The sequence below is a fragment of the Nannospalax galili genome, unplaced genomic scaffold, assembly GCF_000622305.1.
Source record: "Nannospalax galili isolate Female #2095 unplaced genomic scaffold, S.galili_v1.0 scaffold888, whole genome shotgun sequence".
NCBI classification, from domain to species: Eukaryota; Metazoa; Chordata; class Mammalia; order Rodentia; family Spalacidae; genus Nannospalax; species Nannospalax galili.
Genome location: NW_008357921.1, coordinates 1,848,452 through 1,855,375, shown reverse-complemented (window position 1 = coordinate 1,855,375; position 6,924 = coordinate 1,848,452). Strand labels below are relative to the sequence as shown.

Genomic DNA, 6,924 nt, shown 5'->3' with positions numbered 1-6,924 from the left:
CTCAGCTCTGCGCCCGCCCGCTCCACCGCGGCTCAGCGTGGACGTCCGCAGCGGCGGGCAGCTAGGCGGGCCGGGTCGCGTGGGTGCGGGCACCGGGACGTGCGGGCGCCTCGGCTCCAGGCACTGCGGGGCTGCGGGCTCAGTGCCCCGGGAGGCGGGCGTCCCAGCTGGCCGCGATCGCGGGTGAGTCCTGTCTCCTGGGTGTTCCAGCCGGGACCCCAGTGCGGGCTACGGGCCGGGTCTACCCTCGCCACCCGCAAACAAGTTTGTGCCGACGCGGCTGGAAGCGCGCGGGCTTGCGCCTGCTGGGACGCGGGGCGCGCTGGCGGGGCGCCTTCCTCAGCCCGGCTCTGCCCGGCAGAACAGGGGCGGGTGCGTGGGGAGCGCCTCGCTGCGTTCAGGCTGGGCCGGGGTTCTTGGGCAGTTGCGGCAGCCACGTCCCCCGCCGGGAGCCCGAGGACACAGTCTACGTCCCCGCGGGGACCGAGGGTAGGATTTGGGGTGCACATTGCCTCCGTCCTAGGTGGAGATATTCGCCAGGAGAGGTACCCCCTCTCTCGTACTGCTACCAAGCCAGCCTTCCGGCCAGCGCAGGGGTTTCTCTCGTCTTTTGACGAACTTGAACACAGGCAGAGGCAAAACAGAAACGTATGTATTTTGTTCGGAAAATTACCCGGTGTCGTGTTTTGCATCTTCCTAAGGTGTGGATGGAGACTCGCGGCTGAATGCTGTGCGTGGTGTTTTCCGTTGCCACTCGGAAGCGTCCCTGGCTGGGTTCTGCTTCTGGGTAGCCTGACTGCTTTCCTGAGTGTTTGTGCTCCACGGATTGTACCTAGTACTGATGGTACCTAGTCCTGGTCGTACGGGCTAGCCCATTGGGGAAGTGATAGTAGGGAGATGGACTCTTGTCCCTTCTGCTTTCTGGTGGCCAAAGGGCAGGTGTTGGCTTCCAGCCCCATAGCCCTGTTCTGGGTTCCAGCCCCTGGCCACACTTTCCATCCCAGACTCCTTCCCAGAAGGGATGGACAAACTTGAGACTCCACTGCAGTCTTGTCACCTCAGGTGCCCTCATACCTCCTGCTGCCCAGATTGGATGTTTCCGTTCAGGGAGACACTAAGAGCAGCCTATGTCGAGACCCAGGATTGGGATCAGGAGCCTCCGCCGCTGCCGCCGCTGCCTCCACCCCCGCCCCCCAACTTGGGGCTTTTCTTTTTCCCTCTGAATGGCTAGGTCATCAGGCACAGGAAATGAGGGGTTTCTGGGAGTGAAAGACTTAAAGGAGGCCTCAAGCTGGGTAGCCCTGTTCTGTCTACAGCTGTCCCACTTGATGGCTACCCTACTTGATAGCTCCAAGTGCTGGGCAGAGGGCAAGGGAGAGCTTCCTTGGGGTAGAAGCAGATTCATTTTTCCCAAGAATGCCCCCGACACATGCTCTTAGCTGAAATCCCCTAAGAAGGTGGGGAGCGGAGGAGCTGCCAGTTGCTGAGCTGGTAGATCCTTGTGCTGACTGGCTCCTTGACTTCATGGAAGCCACCTGGCCCTCCCCTGCCTCCCCTGAGGCTGTACCCTCCAGGCCTCCCAGAACTGATCCTATGGCTCTTTGGAAGAATCTTATCTTAAGGTGAGAGGATCACTCTTTTCAGTGGGCTTGAAACACTATAGAGACAGTCTGCCCCATGTCCTAATCAGAAATGGTGAGCAGTCTGGTTTAGGCAGAAGATAGGACCCCTATACCTTTCTCCTATCTGCTTCCCGAGGCAGAGAGAATATTCTAGGCCTTCTGTTGAACTGCTGCTAAACCTGAGCCTCAGCCTGGTCAGTTCAAGCTGGAGACTACACCAGGAGTCAGAGAGTCTATGAGTTGGTACCTGGAGAATCACTGAACAGAGCCTCCTCATGTGGAGAGCCCCACAGAGCCCCACAGCCTCCTGAGCCAGATCTAGCAGGGCCTGAGGGAAGACACTTTGCAGACACTCCCATCTGGCTCCACACTGGCCAGTCTTCTTGAGACCAGCTCCCTGTGAGGTCAAGGCCAAGGTCTTAGGAGCAGCTCAGCATTTAGACCTTTGGGGTCTGTATCCATGTGACAGGAATGACAGTCATACTCATAGACCAGGATCCTTATATCTGATCCCAGGCTGGCCTGGAAGTCAGCCCTGATAGTTTGCAGAGCTTGACCGCCTACTGTTTTCTCTATGGGTGTCTTGGTCTTGCTTTTTCCCTCTCTCCAATAATTTCTCCTTTTCTTGACTTTATAGCCACCATGTTGACCTGAGACTAGAAAACTATCTGGTGTGTCACTTTGGCAGACTATGGCCAGGGAGAAGCTCTATGCATGTACTGACTCCATTATGGATAGGAGACACGGATGGAAGTTGGGCTGGATTAATTTTGCAAGTCTTACCCTTAGTAGATATTAATGTGAGCCTTGAATGTGAGCCTCCTCCCAGAGGGTGGCTGCCTTGGCATGAGGGGACAAAAAGGATTGTAAGGACAGGAATGCCCTCTCCCATAGTTTGAGTCCCTGTCCCTTGGCAGGAAGGTAGCCAGAGCAAGGCAAGACTAACTGGCCCAGATTTATCCAGGTCCTTCAAAGATGTTGTAATACTCACTTACCTGTTGCATTCTCAGCAAGGCCAAGACAGCACTTGGGGACTCAACACCTGTGGAAGAAACATAGATGAATAAAATAGCATGCTGTTAAAGAGGTACCCCTGGGATAACCCAGAGGAGTTGTGATCGGCTGTGTCAAGAATGGGCTTAGACTCTGGGTCAACCGACTAGAAAGAGAAAAATGCCACCTGCATGTGGTACTGCACCTTCCTCTACAATCCCTGCATAGTGTGCAGAAGTGCCCTCTGCTGATGTTGGATATATGAAGGCCATGTGACAGGGCAAGTGATGCCACTCACTTGGAATCAGAAAAAATGAGAGTGCAATCTAGCAGGAGCTCTAGGTAACATCTGAAAATTTATTGATCCTGTGAACTTCATCCAGAGGTTCACTGAAAGCTATTTTCCTCTTTGCGTTGAATGGAGTTTTGACCTTAGAATTACTATTTTTATTTATTGTGGTTGTCAAATCATAATTGTATGTATTATTGGGCTACCATGTGATATTTGGCATATAAAGCCAATGTGAAATTACTATGTTTTATACTTTAAAATATTTTTATTTATAAGTTATGTGAAGGTGCCTACATGAGTTTGTGTACCATGTGTGTGCAGGAGCCTATGAATACCAGAAGAGGGCCTCAGATCCCCTAGGAGTGTAGCTATAAATGATTGTTAGCCACCATTTGGGTGATAGGGACAAGACACAGGTCCTTTGCAAAAGGGCAGTAAGTGCTCTTAAACACTGAGCCATCTCTCCGGCCTCATTTTATATATTTTTAAGAAATATGTGTGTGTGGTGTATGTGTATATACATGCACATGTGTGCACCAGTAGAGCCAGAGGTTGATGTCCAGTGTCTTCTATATCTCTCCACATTACTTTTAGAGACAGGGTCTTTCATTGACCCTGCTAAGCCATCTCACTGGCCCCCTCCACTTTAATTTGTAACACAGAGTCTCTTGGTGAACCTGGAACTTGCCGTTTCACCTAGATTGGCTGGCCAGCAAGGCCCCAGGATCTTCCTGTCTCCATTCCACCAACTCTTGAGTTAACAGAAGCGTCACTGTGCTTGGCTTTTTACCTGGATTCTGGCAATCTGAACTCCTGTCCTTATTCCTGCACAGCATGCACCTTACCCATTGAGTCATCTCCCCAGCCCCCTAGAAATGTTGTTTTATTTGAACTTTTCCTCTTGAGTTCAGAAGCTCAAAAGATGGAGAGATTTGACTGCGCCTGGGAGGGACTCACAGACTAGGAGGGAAAGTAGGGATATTAGCAGGCAGCCTGACTCAAGGTAGAACCAAAGCCTATCCATAGGTCATGGTGCATCCAGCCTATCTGTTGGCACTGGGGAGTCATTCTGCTCTAGGCAACTGAGAGGCTTCGGGAAGAGGTGGCATTGAATTAAGTCTTGACGGCTGGGAAGCATTTCAGGGCCGTGAGGTAGGCACAGCATCCCTGTCTGCCCGAGAGGCCTTGAAACACTGGCTCATCGACACTGGCTGAGACACTGTTCTATAAGGAATGGTCAAACAGAACACTGAATGCCAAGCTAAGGAGGCTGGACCTCCTCCTCCAAATCCCTGGGGCCCACTACACGCTGTAGCATCATTCGGGCTTTGCACTGGGACAATTGCTTTCTCAGGATGCTGGAAGAACGAAGCCCCTTGGAGAGGGATGGGGCTTAAGTGACAGGCATTGAGCCTGAGTTAGGCGGAAGCAGAGGCTGGAGAAAGGAGGCCAAACGAGGGAGAATGCCAGAGCCCTGAACACAGCCCCATGAACAGCTTCACTGAGGTCCTAAGGCTAAGAGCTACTGACTGCTAATTGGTCAGTGGCCTGTGACTCTGAACAGCTGGGATTCAAGTTCTCTTCTTTACTGGGGAACTGCCTGCTGGGCTGTGTTCTTCGTGTTCAAGATGCTGTCCTATGTGTGCACAGCTTTGTGTCCCTAAAGGTTCCCACACCTTGCTGGGTGGCCACAATGGCAGAGATCCATGTGGGGACCTCTGGTCATTCTCTCTACTACTACTGCCTATCATCTCTAGGCAGAAGGTGGAAGGGAGATGGGGTCACATGACAACCCCAGTGGCCAGTGCTGATCTAGCTCTAGGGACTCCATTCTTTCCTGTCCTTCCCCATCCTCTTTCTGCTGCTGTTCCTCAGGCTTCAACTCCAGCCTGGCCAATAGATAGATGCCACCTGCCTTCCCCTGGAGCCCAGGTTTTCTGAGTTCTCCCTGCTCTAGATGCCTGCTTCTTGAACTCTGAAGCTTCTAGAAGACCCTAGGTTTGATTATTTTCCTCTCATTTCTGAGGGTCTCAGGATCTCCTCCCATAGGCCCTAAAGTAACCCCAAGGCTTTACATGATACTGAGCAGGGCCCATCCTGAGTGCCCCTCCTAACAGAGTGGAACCTCCTTACGCAGAGATTCAGGGGGAGCTTCACAATCCCCACTCCAAGCACTTTAGGGGTTCAAAGTCAGAAGGAGCACCTGGGAAACATGTCTCAGGGAGGATGATGGGGCCTTCTGAGGGGAGAGAGCTCTGAGGCTGCCTCCCAGCCCACCCAAGGGGCTGGAATGTTGTTCTGCATGACAGTGCCTGGGAGGTTTGGCTCTGGAGTTGCTAGGACTTGAGGTACTTGGGCCTGGCATAGTTTGAAATGTGTGACAGAGATACCCAGAACTTTAAAGAATAAGCCTTACCTCCTGCAGAGCTAGAACCCAGGTAGGAAGATGGGCAGGGAGTTTAGTGGCCCAAAGACGGTTCCAGGAATAGATGGCCAGATTCTGAATGCCATCCTGATCATTGGGTATGAGGGCTGACCTTAGTTTTCATTTGTAAGGAAGTAGGGCCTCTGCTTCCCATAAGGATACTCATGAGAGGCCCGTGAGACACACGGGCCATCTAACCTATTTATTCATGCCACAGGAGCTTAATAAATGCTGTCATTGCCAACAGCAGCATGGAGATCAACTTCAAGTAAAACAAGGATGCTAGGCCCATCCTGTGGAGTGGGGGGCTAAGAGGGAGGGAGACTGAGTTCTCCAGGAATACCTGCTAATAGGCCTGTCCTCAACCAGCTCCTATGCATCTTTGGTATTTATAACCAGTGTATGTCATATTCTGGGTACCCACAGTGTCAGTACACAACCAAACCCACTTGCCTACTAGCAGATGAGGAGCCTGAGGCCCTGCCCTGGGTCTGTTTGCTGTAATGAGGACCTGTGGCTTTGGGGTCCAGTGGTCACAGCTGATGGCTTTCCAGGCTCAGTGCAGACAGGCTTCCTGCCCAGGTCTCACCTAGCTCTGCTGTCTGACACCTCGAGGCTTGCCCATGAGCCCTTGTACATGTTCCAAGTCTTCTAGTCCCCTGCCCAGACTCTTTGGAGTTTAGTCACTCAGCAAACTGGGAATGTGAAGGTGGGCTAGGTATGATCCATGTCCTGGAGGGCTGTCAGCCTTGTGGGAAGGTGAGCCTGGCAGAGTTGGGGGAGGGAGGACCAGCAAATTCAAATTGGGTAAAGATATGGATGGGGCAAGTCCCTAACACACTTGGGTGTGCTGTCCTTCCTGCCCATCCTTGGTGAGGGTTCTGGCCTGAGAATTAGCTTTGCAGTTTTAAAAGTTGAGACTGGTAGCCTGCTCTGGGCTGTAGAACTCTGGGGCCTACATTTGACTGTTGACCTCACTCAGGCTAAGGAGGCTCCTTCAGGAACAGGAGCTCTAAGAGTACTTGTGGGGTGTCAGGGAGCTTGGGTAAGTTTGAATCCTGAGGAGTTAATGTTGACATCTCCCCACAACACCAGTGTCCTACTTGGCTGGTTTGGAGATCCAATCTGTAAAATGTAGGCAGAACTCATAGTATACCTTGGCTTTAAAATTCTGAACTGTGGGGCCATCACCCACCTGCCTGCTCCATCTCACCAGAAACTTCCTTTTCTCAACAGATGTGCTACCTTTTGCCTGTTATTTAGTTTTGTAGGATTTTTTTTTTTTTTTTTTTGGTCTTTTCGAGACAGGGTCTTCCTGTAGCCCCAGCTGTCCTGGATAGGTCTATGTAGACCAGGCTGGCTGTGAACTCACAGAGATCTGCCTGCCTCTGTCTCCTGAGTGCTGGGACTAAAGGCACCACACCTGGCATACTTATTATCTTCTTAAAGCTATATAATTTATATACTAGTCAGACATAGTTTATCTCCTTCCTCTAACTCTGTTGGAATGCTGACTCAAAAAATATTTGTTTTATTAACCAAAATAAAGACCCTAGAGGTGTATCTGATACATGATAAACACTAAATGTTTA

At 51.5% G+C, this 6,924-nt stretch overlaps 1 protein-coding gene across 3 annotated transcripts in view; it reads left to right on the top strand.

Moving 5' to 3' along the window:
- Wscd1 (WSC domain containing 1) overlaps nucleotides 1-6,924 on the top strand; it is a 43,854-nt gene that overhangs the window by 1,119 nt on the left and 35,811 nt on the right. The window contains exon 1 of one of the 3 annotated variants that reach the window (XM_017794997.2): nucleotides 112-183. The exons of 1 other annotated variant lie outside the window; for it this stretch is intronic. The gene's annotated coding sequence lies outside the window, so the exon portion shown is untranslated. Of the gene's footprint in view, nucleotides 1-111; nucleotides 184-6,924 lie in introns of those variants that run through there. One more of the 3 variants, XM_008855657.2, reaches the window with a different exon arrangement.